Source organism: Camelus dromedarius, chromosome 6, assembly GCF_036321535.1.
Source record: "Camelus dromedarius isolate mCamDro1 chromosome 6, mCamDro1.pat, whole genome shotgun sequence".
Taxonomy (NCBI): domain Eukaryota; kingdom Metazoa; phylum Chordata; class Mammalia; order Artiodactyla; family Camelidae; genus Camelus; species Camelus dromedarius.
The window spans coordinates 41192533-41210229 of NC_087441.1; the positions used below are offsets into that span (position 1 = coordinate 41192533).

A 17697-nucleotide genomic window follows, 5' to 3' on the forward strand; every position below is an offset into this window, starting at 1 on the left:
GTCATGAGGCTTGTCTTTCTCCATTCAGTATTGTAGGGCCTTCCTGTCGTTAAATGAGAATGTCTTATTTTAGAAAATATTAACACTTTGGGTATATTTTTTTTGTATTAAATAATGCATACATTCAACTCAATAAAGTTGAATAAATATTAATAATTCAAATAAGGAATATTCATGTTATAGGACCAAACTTAAAATTAGGGCACCTAATTTTCCAAGGAAAAGTCAAAATACCTCTATTTTCTTCCATGCCTTAGCTTCTAATTAGTTTAGTCACCTTGGCCAAATCCTTACCCCCAAACCCGTATCTCAGCTTTCTCAGAAGTAATAAGTGAGGTGGCTAATTAGATGTGCCCCAGGTCCTTTCAAGTTCTAAAAGTCTGTTGGCAACATTCATAAAACAAATTGTAAATTGTTTCTAAAAACTGTCTATTTGGTATTATTGACTAAACTACTTATATAGAAATCCACTCAAATGATCCAATATCTCCTACTAAATTAGCAACACTTCCTTTTGGTTTTTATGTCCATAACTTTCTAGCGTGTACCATGGACCCACCAACATCCTACAAGTTAATCATCTTAGGCAGTTTCAGAATGCCTCAGACTTCGCAGGAGGGACTATCTGAACTACAGTGGGGTCTCTATGTCAAGACTGAGCTGACAGTCATTATGCATCATGTAACACCTAAGAATAAGAAACACATTATGGCTGTCCCCAAGTCCTAAACTACTGCACATCACAGATCAGATCATTGCTTCCCAGCTGGACTTGAAGAATATTCTGTTATTGTTGTCAAGTTCTAGGCTGGCCCTTTGCTGATCTGCTTCAGGTTCTGAGCAATACATATTAGTCAGCATTATCTCCCTGAAGAGAATGAAGATGTCTGGAAAGAACTTCAGAGCTGATATTTTGATATCACACGAATTCACATGAATATTTTTTTTTTCTAGGAGGCTATCTGTCCATCAGAAGGTGTGATCATTACCAAGGTCCTAGGACCAGCCCCTGGGACAGATTCTGGTAAGAACCATGCAAAGACTGGATATTGAGAGAGAAAATTGTATCAAACTGTTTTTGGTGCCTCCACTTTCAATGGGAAGAAACATACATGAGAGTAAACTAGTGGCAATTCCTCATTGTTTTTTCTGTTTTTTTAAATAAAGAAAATGAACGTAAAATACCAAGTCAGGCACCATATTAAAGATCTCAGAAGACCAAGTCGATGTAAATGAGGAGATAGAAAGTGTGAAATTGCTGAAAGAAAAGAGAGGAGAGAAGAAAGAAAGGAGGGAAGAGGAGAGGAGGGCATGGACCCCCAGTTGGGGCTAGCTGGAGTGCTCCCTTCAAGTGGTTTGGACTTTCTATTAAAGAGTTGAAGATAAGATAAGCAGTCCTTAACTTACATTGCTAAAGCAATTTATTCCTTCAGCAAATATTCATTGAACATGCACTATATGCCAGGCAGACGGCATGGATCAGAGCAAGGGGAGCAGCAGCGAGCCAGGGAAGGCCTGTTGTGGTTGATTCTCTCTCTCTCTGCCTTTTCCCAGGCCTATGCACAATCTAAGTAGGAACAGATATTTGAAATGGGACGCGTTTTGGCATACTAGGGTAAAATCAGAAGATTAACTAAAAGAAAGCACAAAATTCTTATTTTTCTGATGCTTCTATGTTTTCATTTTCATAGAAGGAAAGTTATGATTATTACTCCTTTCTAGAAATTTCCAGTCAGACATTGTATGTATAGTAATTTTGTCCAAAATTATGCTTGTCCAAAAAAAAAATTTTTTTAATATAGATAACAAACAAACAAAAATCCAGTGAAACTGTGATTTTCCCAACATTAAAATTTGACCATCAGTAATTTCCCTTCGGCTTTTAGGAATTAAATTTGTTTAAAGGTTTATCATTACCTTGTAAGAGGCCTTGTCTTTTAAATATATAGACATAAGTATTTACAGATGAAATAATGTGATGTCTGGAATTTTCTTCAAAATTATCTAGAGGAGGGAAAGTGTGTGAGGGTATAGATATAAAAGGATTAGCCAGGAGTTGATAATTATGAAAGCTCGGTGATGGGTACATGGCATTCCTTATACTGTTTTGTCTACTTTATATATGGTTGAAAATGTCCATAATAAAACACTTTTTAGACTACCTTATATTATGATATATGGAATAATATATATATGGTGTATAATATGTAATATATCTAATGTAAAATATATAAAATATTACATGACTTTCTTGAGTGCTTAGAATAAGAATGTGAATGACAGATGAATTCAGTCCATAGAATAAGAAACACTGTCACAATAGTCCCTCAGCAGTGTTTGCAACCCTGTGAACAAAGATACCAATGCAATTTTACGAGTCAAATCAATGGTCTTTATAACTGTATTTCAGGGATAATAGCCTTGAGGTTGATGTTCTTGAAAAAAATTAGATAATGAACAATAGAGAGGAAAAGAGAGAAGAAAAACCTGTAACATCTCAGTTGTTCAACTAATTTGGGAGGAAAATAAAAAAGCGTTCTTAGAGCCAACTTGAACGTTTGGTGTCCATGGAGAAATGAAAACACTCTGTGAGTTGAGATTGTAGATACAAGACAAACACTATTACTTACCTATTGGGGAACAGGGACTGTGAGCTGCCACACTGCCGGTGCTGCAAGCGCCCTCACTCCGTCCACTCACAGGCCATATGGACAGTAGAAGGGTTTATGTCAAGTGAGTCCATAAACACAGAGTACTGAAGAACTGGGCTTCACGAGACGGTGCCTGCACAATAGCAAATACCTGATTGGAAAGTTCACGTTATAATCAATTTTGATGTTTTAGAGCATCGGGACTTCAGGTGCTTTGCAGTGCTTCTGGTGCTGGTGTGTATTTACTGATGCTTGCTTACTACGCTCCAGGCCCTCCTCTGGGAGCTGGGAAAACCAGAAAGAAAATAAGCAAGTTCTTGCCTTCATGAAGCTTTTATTCTAACAAGAAGTCAGACAATAAACATAATAAAAGTTAGAGATATATGTGTTGAGAAACAAAATAAAATAGGAACGAGTAATGGGGAATACAGGAGTTGGGGGAAGGACGCTGTCGTCTTTATAAAGGGAGCTCAGAAAAGGGCTCAGAGACATATGAGCGAGTCAGCCACATAGTCATCAGGGGAAAGGATTCCAGGTGGAAAACAGCAAGTGCAAAGGCCCTGAGGTAACAGCACACCTGTAGAGAACAGCCAGGAGGGCCTTGTGCCTGGATCAGGGTGAGCACAGGAAAGCGATGGAAGTGGTGGGGGTCAGGGAAGGGTCAGGCCATGAAACAGGTCTGACAAGGTCTCTCCACACCCACAGAGATCTCGGCAGCAAAGACTGCCCATTAGTGTAGTCATGGGTTGGTCGAAAAGGGTTAAGCCCCTGTATTACCACCTGGTCATTGGTGGGGCCACTGGGAAGAGACTGTGAGCTCTCTGGAGAGCTGCGGTGGACCCAGATGGATGCAGCAGGGAGGCTGTCAGTGCAGCCCACTCCCCACAGATAAGCAGGACATCTTTCTGGAAGAGCGATCTGAGCAGCTCACATATTTTCAGACACAAGCAGAGCCTCATTTCAGTAAATAAAATGTCCAGGCTAATGGAAACATCTCCAAACTCAATTCACACTGAAAGCCTTACCCCTCCCTTGCCTAAGGACTGCTTTAGGCTTGGAAGCCTTCAGGGGAGGAGATGGGCAAGTCCAGCTGGCTTTTCTCTCCCTTGCTCACCTCTCCCCCAGTTAATGAGTCTAGCCTAGAGGGAGAAGGGGTTAGAAGGAGGAAGTCCCCATCCATTGTGGTGGGTCTTTGTGGGACTAATGAATGTTCAGCACTGATTGTCTCAGAGGCAAGGCCATTAGGGTGAGGAGAGTGAGGCGCTCACCTCAGGCACAAAATTTAAAGTGGTGCCCAAGTATGCAATAATCAAGTTAAACAATTTCTTAATGGAGTATTTTTAAAAGCAGAAATTAATGCAAAAACCTACAATGAACAAGATAGCCCCTCCTTCACAGTGGCCTAGGACATGGGGGTACTGGCACCCACTGCATTGCTCTGCAGCTTTGGAGCTGTTGAGGCAACAGAGAGCTGCATGTAACACTCTGTTCTCTAACCATGTGTGCTCTGGCCAGCTCTGCACATCCACTGCCGTTCAGCACCCCTGTGGTCAAGTCCTTCCTCACCTTGCCAACCTGGTAAGCTTCTCACTGTTCAGGATCCAACTCGAAGGTTCCCTGCTCCCTGAAGCCTCCTTTGACTACTCCTATGGACTGAATGTTGTGTCCCTCCGAAATCCAAATGTTGAAACCCTAACTCCCAAGGTGATGGTCTTAGGAGTCAGGGGCCTGGAAGTTGATTGGGTCATGAGAGCAGAGTCCTTGTGAGTGAGATTAGTGCTTCTAAAAGAAGAGACGGAAGGGAGCTGTCTTCTCTCTGCCATGTGAGGAAACCAGGAAGAAGGCTCTCACCAGAACTGAGTCCACTGGCACCTTGGCTTCCCAGCCTCCAGAACCATGAGACTATCAGTTTCTGTTGTTTAAGCCTCTGATCTGTGGTTTTTTTGTTACTGCAGCCCAGACTCAGACAACTACCTGCCCCTATCCATTGCCCAAAAGGGTTTTGAACCCTTCCATTGCACCACCCTCATGGCTCAGATGCCCTTTTCACAACCATTTTGCATGTCCCCAGTGAACCACAAAGTCCTCTAAACCATAAACACCTTTATTCCATTTCTTCAGGACTCTGCAGACTATGTGGCACATAGCAGGTACCTTGAATTTTCTCTCAACAATATACTTTGGTCATTGTTATGTCCTCTTTTAAACTATCTAAACTATTCCATTTTACTGATGTACCAAAGTTTGTTAAATAGTCACCAGAGGTGTTTAAGTTTTTCTAATCTTTTGCAAGACAAGTAATGCAGCAGACACTATCATTTTAGTGACATCACTTTGCACATGAGTTGAGTATTTGATCAACAATTCAGAGACAAGGAAGAATCACATTTGAGATTCTGTTCAAGCTTTATGTTTTGCTGAGACATCATGTGCTTTTAAATCCTCACTATGCATAGCACTCTCTTCAGCCTTTTTTCTTTCTTCTTTTGCATGTGTCCGACTCATGGAACTAATTATTTAAAACCTAAAATAGCTTTGATAGATACAAACAAGTTGAATGTCCACAGTATCTTTCTCTTTATCCAGTTTTTTTGGTGAGGACACACAGTGAAGCTCAGCATAAAATCAACGAAAGAAAAAAAAGAAAGAGAAAACACAAAGCCATGACTCCATGACTCCAGAGTGTTTACTGTTGAGTGGCTCTTCCGGGACAGATCAACCACATGGTGCTTTCTGAGTGTTACTTTGCAGATTTAAGAAAATAGAAACACACGAAAATAATTGCACAGGGAAAAAAAATCAAGAAAATTTAAAAGAATTTTTAGGATAACAAAATGCAGCAGAAAAACACAAGCTTAGAAACATCTTTGAAATTCAAACTAGATTTCTTGAGTTATTTTGGTGTGGCTGAGGGCAGATGGGAAGAACCACACATCTCTGGTTCTGTTACTGTTTTGTAAGGGACAGTTTGTGTGTGTTTATAAATACAGTGTTCAAGAAAAAATATTAGGCTATTTATAAACAAATCTTCCCAATTTCCAGCAATTTTCTGACAAAATATCCTATATCATCTCAGAATCTCAGAGTCCCTAAGAACAAGCTAATTAGCTGAAGGTTGACCTCGGAGGTCACTCATTAGGTTCTCCGGATGCGCATTGCGAAGTGATGCAAATGGCTGTCTGAACGCAATTCTGCTCTGCACTCCTACAGGTGTTCACCCCTCAGGAGGCTCCTCAAAATGCAACCTTAGCAGAAGAAGCCCCTCATTTGGGGGCCACTTACTGACCTTTCTCCAGTCTAAGACCTTGAAAGGAAAGGGATCAGATGGACTGCTGGGTTTCACCTGGAAGGAAAATTTCTCCCTGAAGCAGTACTTGCTCTCCTGCCCTGCAGGGTGAATGAACGTGGTCCCTTGGGCTCACACCACCCACTTACTTTGGACCTTCAACATGAGCCACACAGTTCCTCAGCTTGGGCTGCGGCTGGGAGCATCTTTGCAGGTGAGCACACACTGGTCAGTCACTTCCTGTCACTCTTGGACTGGGGCCCTTTCCCCGGCTGGAGACAAAATAGATTCCATCCTTCTTCCTGCTGTTCCCCTTTTATTTCCCGTCTACCTTCACTTTGTTTTTCTGTGACCTCTAACTCCAGCCCTCTCCAGTCTGATACACTGTACCAAATACCAACTTTGTAGTCAAACAAGGTTAAGTCCTAATTTGACTCTGCCACCGAAACAGGGTGCAACCCTGAGCATGTTATGTCATTACCTAGAAGAGTTAGTTCCTATCGCCTCTCTTCCGACCCTAAACCAGAAGAAGCCCCTGTTATTGCAAAAAAAAAAAAGACCTAAAACTTGCATATTCATAAAGACAGTCCAAAATGACATATAATGTCTCTCACACAGAGGCTACCTATTGGAGGGGTGTAGGAACGGGGCAATTTGGGGACAAAAATGGGAAGGATACTTTCTGTTACATGTGTTTTTGAACTTCTAGTTTTTGAACCATATATATTACCTCTGCAACAAAAGTATAATACAAAAATAAATAAGAAATACATCTGTAGAAAAAAATTACCTCATGCTAATCAGACCTGACGTTCCCATAGAGAAAATATAATAGATTTATTTTGTTTAATGTAGATTAGTTTTGACAAATAAGTTTTTTCCTGAAGTGGCCGTAGATATGAATTGTATTGTATCTGCATTATCATATAAAGCAATAAATAAAAAACTAGTATCATTTCAATTTTCCTTTCTTATTCCACCCAATGTATACTAAAAATCTCTGGAGTAAAACATTAACATTTGTAAAGCACTTTAAAGTTTACAAAGCCCTTTGTATACTCTCTCTAATTATGATCTTCACAGAGGCAGCCAGGCACAATTATTCACTTCCCAGCTGAGGAAATGAGTTCTGACTTGCTCAAGGTCACAGAGCAAGCCAGTGGCAGAAAAGGGATTTGAATCCAGTTCTCCAGGCCCTGAAAGGTACCACAATGTTTCCTCTAATTTCAGGGCAGAGTTCATACATGGAATGTTTAAATTTAGCTTGAGAGATTAGAAAAAGAAAAGTAAAACTTAAATAACTATCCTATTGACAACACCATCAGAATTCAAACATGCTGCATTTTACACTTCCCTGGTTTCATTTCTCTACTTTAGATCTCCAGTGTGTTGCCAGGAATGCCTGACACCAGCTCAGAATCCAAAGTGGACGTATTTACAGTGTATCCCTACTTTAAAGGCGTTAAGAGCAGAGAACTGAAAATAGTTGATCTGGATGGGAAATGAAAATCAAATGTTCTCTTACTCTGAAGAGTGTGCAATGAAGGAGGATTACTAGTGTAAGATGCAAGGTGCGCTATATAGCTCCCTGAGAAAAGATGAGGCCTACACATTTAGTTTAATTTAGGGAAAATCATAAGTTTGGACTTTTATGTGTGTTACATATTATGAAAAAATGTGAAGAGAGGAGAATTTCACTGATGTTGAAATTCATGGGTTTTTCTTTTCACTCCCACAAGCAATTCTCTTTTTAGCAGTGACTAGAGAAAGCTAAACATTTATTTATATCTTTTAACTGTTTCATTTTGTCTTGTCATCATCTTTTGGTTGAATGCAAGTGAGTTTTTTAATGAGCAAGTCTTGTTTAGTAGTCTAACTGCATGGATTAAACACACGCACACAAGCTGTCATTTGATAGTGTAGTTGTTTAAGGATTTTGGAATCGGGAAGCCTTGCTCAGGTCTTGGCCTGATACTTCCCACCTGTGAGACTTCGCACAGCTAACTCAAACTCTCTGAACACTCACCTCCTACCTTAGAATTATATGACAATCAAGCAAGATGATGAACTTAAAGCAAAAGTATACTTTTTGAGACGTAGCATTCATTTATTCATGCATCCATTCCACTAACACTTCTCAGGCCCTACTACGTGCAGGCCCTGAACCCAGCACTGTAGATACAGCAGTGAACAAAACAGCAACCCCAGCCCAAAGGAGTTTATATTTTCTGAGGGGAGGCAGACAATAACAAATGAGGTAAAATTTTATTTTTTTTCTGGTGTATGGCACAACGCCCCAGTCATGCATATACATACATATATTCTTTTTTACATTCTTTTTCATTAATGGTTAAGGTAAAATTTTAGAGTGACCATAAGTGCTATTGAAAAAAAATAATGGAAATAGAGGAGAGAATGTTAGGGGTGCAATTTTAAGTAAATTGATTAGGGAAGGCTATGTGAAGAAAGAATGGGTTAATAAATATTAGTTATAATTATTGTAGTTGTATTATTTTACATTCACATTATCACATTTGCAGGTCTTTGTGAGTAGACAAATGAATCTGACCCTATTTGTGGCAAACAGAGAGGATAATCATACACGCACACTCACAATGGCCATGCTCATCCTGCTTCTCTGCAAATAATTTAATATCCTAGAATTGTTCTGTGGCCTCCCTACGATTAAACACTTGGTTTACATAAAATTTTGTAATACATCTGGTGTCAAAGTTATAATAATATTATGATCAAAACTAGCCAGAACTTGTCAAAATAAATGTATACAGTAGATCTACCTCTTTAAAAAAAATAATGCTTTCTGCAGTATGGAGTGACTGTTTTGACTTTCCTTGACTTGGCAGTTCACTTGCTCCAAGCCTGAAGCTCTCTTTGAAGCAATTGTCACATCTGGAGAAAGCAGGCCCCCGTACCTGGGGTCAAAACATGGGAATAGACATTTTATTACTTAGCAGAAGTAAAGTCCTTATCCAGATCCCTTTTGTTATAATGATTCCACTTAGCTTCTCCCTTCATCTCTTACTTGTTTTTTCTTTGTACCTTTTCCTTTCTTCATTATCTTCTTCTCTGATCCCTGCTTTTCATCCTCTTTCTTTTTTTACCCCTCTTCTCATTGTGAGCTATTTAAAGACTAGGAGGCAGTTTGCCATCAGGTGAGAACATCTCAGACTACAGTACAGTTCCTCGGCCCGCTTTACCCTGGGCAGCATGCCTCATCTGAAAGCTTTGCCTAAAACTCTAAAAAGAGAGGAGGAGAAAATGTGTCGTGCACTGGCTGTGTGGCCCCAGGTAACTCGACCTCTCTGAGTCTCAGTTTTCTCAACAGATACAGCTATACTTTCTGGTTCAAGCTTGTTTTATAAGTTGGAAACAATACTTGAAAAGTGCTTGGTCCCTTGGCATTGCAGTGCAACTGGTGAGTGTTGTACATGAGTGAAGTTTGGAAGGATTGTGGTCAACTCATTTCATGTTCCAATAAGTATATTAAGAACCTTACTTGAAAAGTGCTTGGCATACTGTAGGCACTGCATAATAAGAGTTGTTATCGCCTCACTTGGCACCATTCTCAGCAGTTTTTCTCTTTGAGCCTGATCCTTCCTTTCTTTTATTCCTGGTTCATCTGTTTTTCTCCTTCTACGTCTAACATAGGCTTGAGTTTTCTGTTTCTTTGCGTTCCTGAAGCACCAGTTCCTTTCTGTGCAAAGAGCCTCGCTGAGGCCTGGGCACATGTCAGCTGGGCATTGCCTTTCACAGCAAGGTGTTGGCAGTGCCAGGCCAGGAGAGTGGGCTCCTTGACTGTGGGAGTGGGGCCCCTTCCTCACTGCACCATATGGCCTCTGAGGGCCGCATTTGATTTTCATTTAATTGAAATTCTTGTAGAAGATCATGAGAATAGTGTTAGCAGTTACCAGCTCTTTTAATTGTCAGAATAGGCCTTGTCTGTTTTTGTGCAGATGTTGTCTTGCTCCCAGGGCAGCTGTGAGTGTGTAAACTCATCAGTGATGTGGACACTGCCCAAAGGGTAATCAGCACAGAAACCTTATAAAATTACCAACAGATTACTGCTTCTGTCTGCCAGCACTTTCAACGCCAGCCAGCCTGGGGGCTTGTTTCGTTCTGTTTTGTTTTTGGTTTTTGGTTTTTCTCCTACTGGAATAGGTTGCAATCTAGAGAGAGTCTTTATGGACTGTGAATGAACATACAGGCCCATGCCCAGTTAACAAGCTTTGACAAATCAGAGGGCACATGCATTGTATATTCACAAGAACAAACAACAACCCAGAAAACCAGGGATCTTTTTCTCCCTTTCCTTCCTTTCGTAACATGGGACAAATTTAATGAAACTCTTATCTTACCCCTGCCATACGCTGTATGTTGTGAGGAATACCAGAGAAGTGACACTGCCTGTCCCTCAAGGGCAAACATAAGAAGACTGAATCACAGTGACCACGGTTTGAGTCATTTATCAGGAGAGAAAAAAATAAGCTGAAAGTTTCTGTTCACATGCACTTCTCTCTCTCTTGAAATCTAAAGGATACGAGTGACCTAACGTCTCAGTGAGGTGTGCGTCCCCCAGTGTAGAAGTGAACACCTCATCTTCCTCCTGCTTTCTGCAACACACTCTCCCAATTTCCTCCAATGCCTCCTGAAGCTCTTCCTCCACAACTTGTCTTTATCTGTATTTTATAGGCTTTCCAAGGAATCCTTTCTTCTGTGAAGCCACCAAAACCATAATCCCAGCAAAGTAAAATGATAAAATGGAAAACCACGGAGAGCACTTCTGAGTACCCTGGCACCTGGCAGATCAGTGCAGCCAAAGGGGTCCAGGCCTGGGCTTCTGCCATTTCGTTCCTGCTCACCTTCTACCCCGGGGGGACTGCTCATTTTTCTTAATAGATTTAACACTATTGCTATCCAAACAGCTATACACTATTTTTTCTGTTCTGTCTTCTTCCTTTGGATGCATTTTTCAGTTATTTCCCCAAAATTCAGTCCCCTGTGAAGCATGAATTTCTGAAAATTTAGATCAGTTTTGTTACCTTTATTGATTTTAACTGAACAATGTGTCCTGGTCTGTTATGTGAGTTTAGATTTGACAGGTCAACTTTTATTTTAACACTGTGGAGTTTGGAAAGAGCCTTAGAAGCCAATAAGAAATCAAGTCTCTCAGGAACTCTGGGCAGGTACTTTTACCTCTATTTTCTCATTTGTCACCAGAACACTAGTATGTCCATACAGGTTCTGCATCGTACAATTCAAGGAGGACCGTTTCACATCATGGTTGAGCCACAAGGCAGCCTGTCTAGAACAGGATAAGGGGTAAGCAAATTAAATGATCTTTAAAATCTTTTTGAACTAAAATTTAATCAGTATGACAATGTGGTACTACAGTTTTTCTCTAGATTTTCTTCACATTTGCTTTTTAAAATATCGTGGGTTTTTTTGGTTTTTTTGTGGGGAGGATATAGCTCAGTGGTAGGGTTTGTGCTTAGCATGCACAATGTCCTGGGTTTAATCCCCAGTACCTCCATTAATATTAATTAATTAATTTAAATAAACCTAATTACCTCCCCCTACCAAAAAAATATATATCATTTTTTACCAATTTTTTTAAACATATGTTCTGGATGAAATTTGGTTTAGAAAATAGATTTGGGTTTAAGTTTGTGTGCTATTTCTGTTTAAAAAATGAAACAGTAAATATTAGAAAAATGTAATGTTTTAAAACCTCACAAACACCGCAAAAACCAAAATCCTATCATTCAAGTAGCATGCCATAGAAAACGTTTACACAGTGATTTAAACTGAGTGCTAACAAACTTAAATGGATTATTAGGTGTTATTAGGTTATTAGTTGTTGCTTTCCATTGTAATTTAAATGGAATATTACTAGGCCTTAAATTTCACCATAAACACTGTGTGCTTTAAAGCAAACCTCCCTATCCTATTGGCTTTTGACCCAACCAAGGGAGTTTAGTTACTGAATTGCTAACAAAAGACCCTTGATGAAATGATTCTCCCTGTTAAGTGGTCCTAATAGAGTGAGAATCCAGCTCTTTTCCTGTAGGTAGATGTATGTTTATATCAAATCACTATACTCCATATCCAATCAAAAGGACACAGGAAAGCTTCAAAGTTTATTCATAGCATGTTGACTGATGTCAAGTAGCTTTTCTTTTCTTTGTAATTTCCAGCTCAGCAGTATCTTACAGTGCAGTGTGCCAGGAAGTCTACAGACTCGAAGCCTAGCCTTTCCTGCTATAAATTAAACCTGTTTCCTTATTGGTATAAACAAAATGCTTAATTGTCACTCTCTTCTTTCACTATCCTCTTATAGCATTCAAGATTCTTTGGTCTTCCTATTTTTTTCACCTCTAGAAAAGGACATTTTAAAAAACTTCCACCATTTTAAGGGATCGCCTAGAAACCAAACTTAACCTAAAAACTAGGCAGGGTATTCCCCATGATGTCCGGGTGGTTGCTACATACCAGGCACTGTTTCCAACACTGTACTTCTACATGTGTTGTTACATCATTTAATCCCCACAACAACCCTAAGAGATAATTCCGTTATTCTCATTTTACACGTGAGGAGCCTAAGGCCCAGAGAGGTTAAGTAGGTTACCCAAGGTCATACTATTAGAATTCAGCAGAGCAGAACCTGTGTTCTTAACCACTGGTCCGCACTCCTTCTCTCCACTTTGAGCTCACTTGTTTAGTAACCAAATGTCTAAACACTGATGATGCATGTGTATTTAATTGCTGTTGGAACACTCTGCTGGTAACCAGTGTTACTGCAAGTCTAAAAGCAGGCTTGCTGATGGAACACACTCATCATCAGAGAAAGAACTCTTGCTCTAAACATGCCTAGCCTGGTACCGGCTCCTCCCAGACCACCCCCACCCTGGTTTTGTTTGATTGTTTGTCTGTTTTGCAAATGATGCCTTTGACATTCCTTTTTCGTGTTGAATACATTGCATTTCACTTTAACTATGAGATACTATTTGTGCAGTATTTTGAAATGAACTAAAAATACAGAGATTATGTAGAAAACATTAGACTAGAATTAATTGGTAGTTGAAAAGTAAAAAAGAGCAATAAAATGACAACCATAAAAATAGTATAGTATTCTGAATTTTTCATAAGACAAGCTGAAAGACTTTCCTTAGACACATTTTTCTACATGTCATTCTCAGTCAACCATACCATGGTATAAATGTGAATTTTCGGATAACTGGGGCCAAGCTAATAACGTCAAAGTGATAGATGTCAAAACAAATTGAAACCTTGGTTGGGGGCTAAAACCGTATTTTCACTAAGTCTGACTCTTAGTGCTTAAACTGCCCAGGAGTGTCGTTGGCCTTTGAACTGAGATACAGTGCACACAAGTGACCTCTTTGTGTCACTGATGAAGTTTCCTGGGCTCCCTTCCACCTCATCTCTTGAACGAGAATATCCACTCAAGTGCCACAGATGTTCTTACAAATGCCACTGAAATAATGGCTTTTATCACAGCTAATCTTTTCCCAAGACATACAGTATTCAGGAAAAAAATAACACTCCTGGCTAATTTATGTTGCTTAGAAAACTGAAACAGATAAAGGAATCACCTTTAAAAATCACTGCACCACACAAATATAATCAGGAACTGGGTAAATTCAACAATAGAAGGAAGTCAAATAGGCTGACCTTTCCCAAGTTGTTTTAAAACTGACATGTGAGTGGAAGTTACTGATGTGGTTTCATCACAGCTTCTGTTTTCCTAAGGAATTTGGAATTTGAGCAGGGAAGTAGCCTTGTTCTTCAGACATAGAACAAGAAAGAGTACACCCGTCCTTCTTGGGTATGGGGGAAGGGGTGTTATTATAGCTGGAATCCATTTCCCCAAAAGATACAAATAAAATCACCAACCAGTAATTTAAACAAGAAGTATTATTTATCTCTTACCATTGACCTACACAGTTCTAAACACTGGCAGAGCTTGAGGGGAATACGGATTCAAAAGGAGTATTGGAATACACTGAGGTCATAAAGGATCTCTTCTCTTAAGAAGTTTTTACACTCTAACTCAAAATCATTGCATTTTAAACATTTTCAAACATTTAAAACTTTCAATACTTAACTTTCTTGCATTATCATTTGTCATTTTAAAAGTTATGTCTGTAGTGTCTACATAAACTGTGATTCCTTCATTTTCTAATATGGTACCAAAATACTGTGTATGTTACATATTATGTTGTCTTTTCATAGAAATATATTAACAACCAAAAAAGTAGAGACCATCATTAAACCACATGTTTTTAGTTGAGTTTATAAAATATGGTCACTAGTGTTGTAAGTAGACTTATCCAATTTATACGTATCAATCAAAAATTAATGCCCCCAACTAAAACAATGGCAATACTTTTCTAACAAACAATACTAGAAGCAGAACCCCATGGTCAGTCACTCCTTGAATTGTTATCTTCGTCCAGAATTGTCTGGCATTTGAAATCTTTGTCTTCAAACCAAGAATTAAATTGTCTTCTCTGAATCTAAGTTTACTGCCCTCACTCTCATTACCACCCTGTGAGTCCTCTCCCCACTCTTCACATCCTGTTGTCTCCCATTTCTTCTGAATTCTTGTCCAGGATTGCAGGGTCCATCACTTTCTTATCTCTCACACCAGAGTCCTTCCACATTCTTTCACCCTTTTCCCACACCTGGCCTGTCCTGGATCAGTTCATTGTCTGTTTCTCTGTATCTGAGTCAGCAGAGAAAAATCTCATTGCTGTGCTGATGGCAGGATTGCAAGCTCATATCTTTTTTGACCTGGCTAGTGTACTTTTTTGACCTATTCTTGCTTCTCTTACTCATTTCCTATAAAAATGCTGCCAAACATTTTCATTCTCTCTAACCCTTCCTTCTTATCCTGAAAAACTCATATTCAGGGGGTGACCTTGCCTCCTCTTACACATAAAAAATAGAAACCATCAGGGTTGACCCCTCTCAATTTCTTCTTACTGCAACTTACCAGTATTTTCAGGCCATCCTTTCACTCATAGAACTCTAGCATGAAAGCCACCCTGGACCATTCTTCTTCAGTGTAGGTCGTCAGTTCTGTTTTCTGAGCTCCAATCACATTATGAATATAATCACTATCAAAATAATAGATTTTGAGGAATAGATCTTAAGTTTCCTGCTCTCTCCTAAATATATCTGATGAAATAAAAATTCATATTTTTAAGTACAGACAAGAAAAATTTAAACATAAATTTTTTTCCTGCTTGTTTGGACCTCCTCCTTCCCTTCTAGTGTGCACTGTGCATCTGCATTATACAAAAACCATGCCTCCCCAGTGACAGAGATACCTGCTCAACTGTAAAGATCAATTTTTCCTCTTCTGGGGCCAGCAATGTCATTCCTTAAAAGGTAATGTTCCTTTCTCAATCCTGTAAGGGGTCACGGTGACCACCACGTGCCTTGTATGTGCAGGTATCTTCAGTGAATGTTATATACAATGCCAATAAATCATTTTCCTTAAAGGTAGTGATTGGTGCAGGATAGACTGGGTCAGACAACCTAGGGAGATACTGGACGTCACCTAATGGAATTCTTAGCTTAAATACTTACTTGTGTCCTTAGTGATATTACTAGCTGTACTACTTATATATTCTGCCTATTTCACAAGATTGTTTCTTGCACTACCAAATGTGTGACTGAGCCTCCAATAAAATAACAATGGCTGCATGTCTTGAAATGATTGACCACATATATAATTCTATAAAGTCAATGATTGTAATAGTATAACTCTAGATATGGGAAGAGGCAACAAGAGGGAACCATTTCCTGGACCATAACAGACTAGTCTATAACTGGCAGTCCAGAGGATTTTGACTACTGTTAACAGGACCTAGTCTAGTAATAGCACATTGAGTGGCCTATAAATGAAATCCTTGCCTGACCTGGGAATGAGAATTCCTGGCACCATGAGATAAATTGGTCACTAAATGCCTCCCAAACTTTGGTCAAAATTAAGACCAAAAGGGAGGGGATTGTAAAATAAAGAATGTTGCCCACCATCCAGTTCTACAAGAATCAAGTCATTAGCCAGTGCAGTTGCTCACTTACAATATAGCCTGAAAGGAATTCAGAGCAAAAATCAGGATAAGGCACTCTGTGCTCTGAGAAAACTGGCAGAACTGGCCCTCAAACAGTCAGAGATTTTCAGGAGAAAATTTATGAACCCAAGTTCTTGCATCTTTCCATACTTAGAAAAGCTCTAAAACTGTTAACAGAGAAATCTGTTCCTCACAAAGAGCAGTAACCTTCCACCAAGACGCGTGTCTGATTGCATGTACCCCTTCTCTAAAATGACATACATAGTGGCCTCCCCCCTTACCTCTCTGGAACAATACTGAGAGCTGTCTGAAAGACTTGTTTCCTGGGTTATAATCCTCAGGTTGGCTTGAATAAAATTTTCCATTTCTTCCTTAGATTGACTATTGATTAATTTTTTCATCAACACATCTTCAGGAAATATAGCCTGTAATACTTATCACGTTATAATCTTTACAGTTTAACTTTTAAAAATAGTAATTATTCATATCATACAAAATTCAAAAGGTAAAAAGAAAAATCAGTGAATATTCTTCCACTGAGTCTAACTACCCAGTTTCTTGTGTATTCTCCAGAGATATTCTTGGGTACATGTAAGCAATTCGGTATTCTGCTTCATCCACACTTTTTGTACACACAGATACTATCATATTATACACACTGATATATACCCATCAATTATGCCAGAAATTATTTCAAATCAGTATCTCAGGTATTACTTCTTTCTATTTTACAGATGCATAGTTTGGTAGATTAAAGATGGCTGCAAGTTTTTTGCCATGCTTTTACTTAAGAGATGGAGTCCGTTTCCCTCCCCTTGGATCCGGGCTGGTCTTATCACTTACTCTGTCAACAGAAGGAGGTATAAGTGATAACTTCCAAAGCTGCCCCTTGAATGATCTACAGCTTTATGCCCTGGTAACACTCCCTCTTGGAAGCTAGCCATCGTTCTGGAAGAAGCCCAAGCCATGAGGAGAGGCCACATGGAGAAGAAGCTAATGCTAATACACTCTGGCCAATGATCCCAGCTGATTTTCAGTCCAACAGCCAGCACCACTGCCAGCCATCTGAGTGAGCCATCTTGGACAATACAGCCTGGTTGTGGAGTCCCCAGATGACTGCAACCCTAGATGATATCACAGAGCAGAACATCCTCGCTAAGCCTGGTCACCCACAGAACATCGAGGGAAAAAAATTAGTAAGTGTTATTCTTTTATAAAGCCACTGTGTTTTAGCATGGTTTGTGAATAGCAATAAATAACCCAAAACACATAGTATTCCATCATATAGATGTACCCTACTTTATTTAACTCAGCCTCTATTGATGGATATTCACTCTTGCTACTTTTTTTGCTATTATAAACAATGCTGCAATTAATAACAACATATATATGTCATTTTGGATGTATGGGTATAATCATGGGATGAATTCCTAAAAGTAGAATTGCTGAAGAGAACATAATATACATTTATAGTTTCAACTTTGCTTAGAGTAATTCTTGCTATGTAAAACTTTTTGTTTTTATGTGGTCAGATTTATCAGAGTGGAGTCTTTCCCTCTCTGATAGTTAGAAATTCTGCCTTGGACTCTTCTAGTACTTCTTTTTCATATTTTGATTTTAATTGTTTTTAGCAGTTAAA

The 17697-nt window shown here is 39.3% G+C and overlaps 1 long non-coding RNA gene across 1 annotated transcript; it reads left to right on the plus strand.

The window, feature by feature from the left end:
- Positions 1–836: 836 nt before the first annotated feature.
- Positions 837–17367, plus strand: LOC135321587 (uncharacterized). The gene is made up of 5 exons (XR_010381452.1): positions 837–1024; positions 5862–6151; positions 11176–11277; positions 15253–15369; positions 16793–17367. It is a non-coding gene; the product is annotated as an uncharacterized LOC135321587 (long non-coding RNA).
- The last annotated feature ends 330 nt before the right edge of the window (positions 17368–17697 follow it).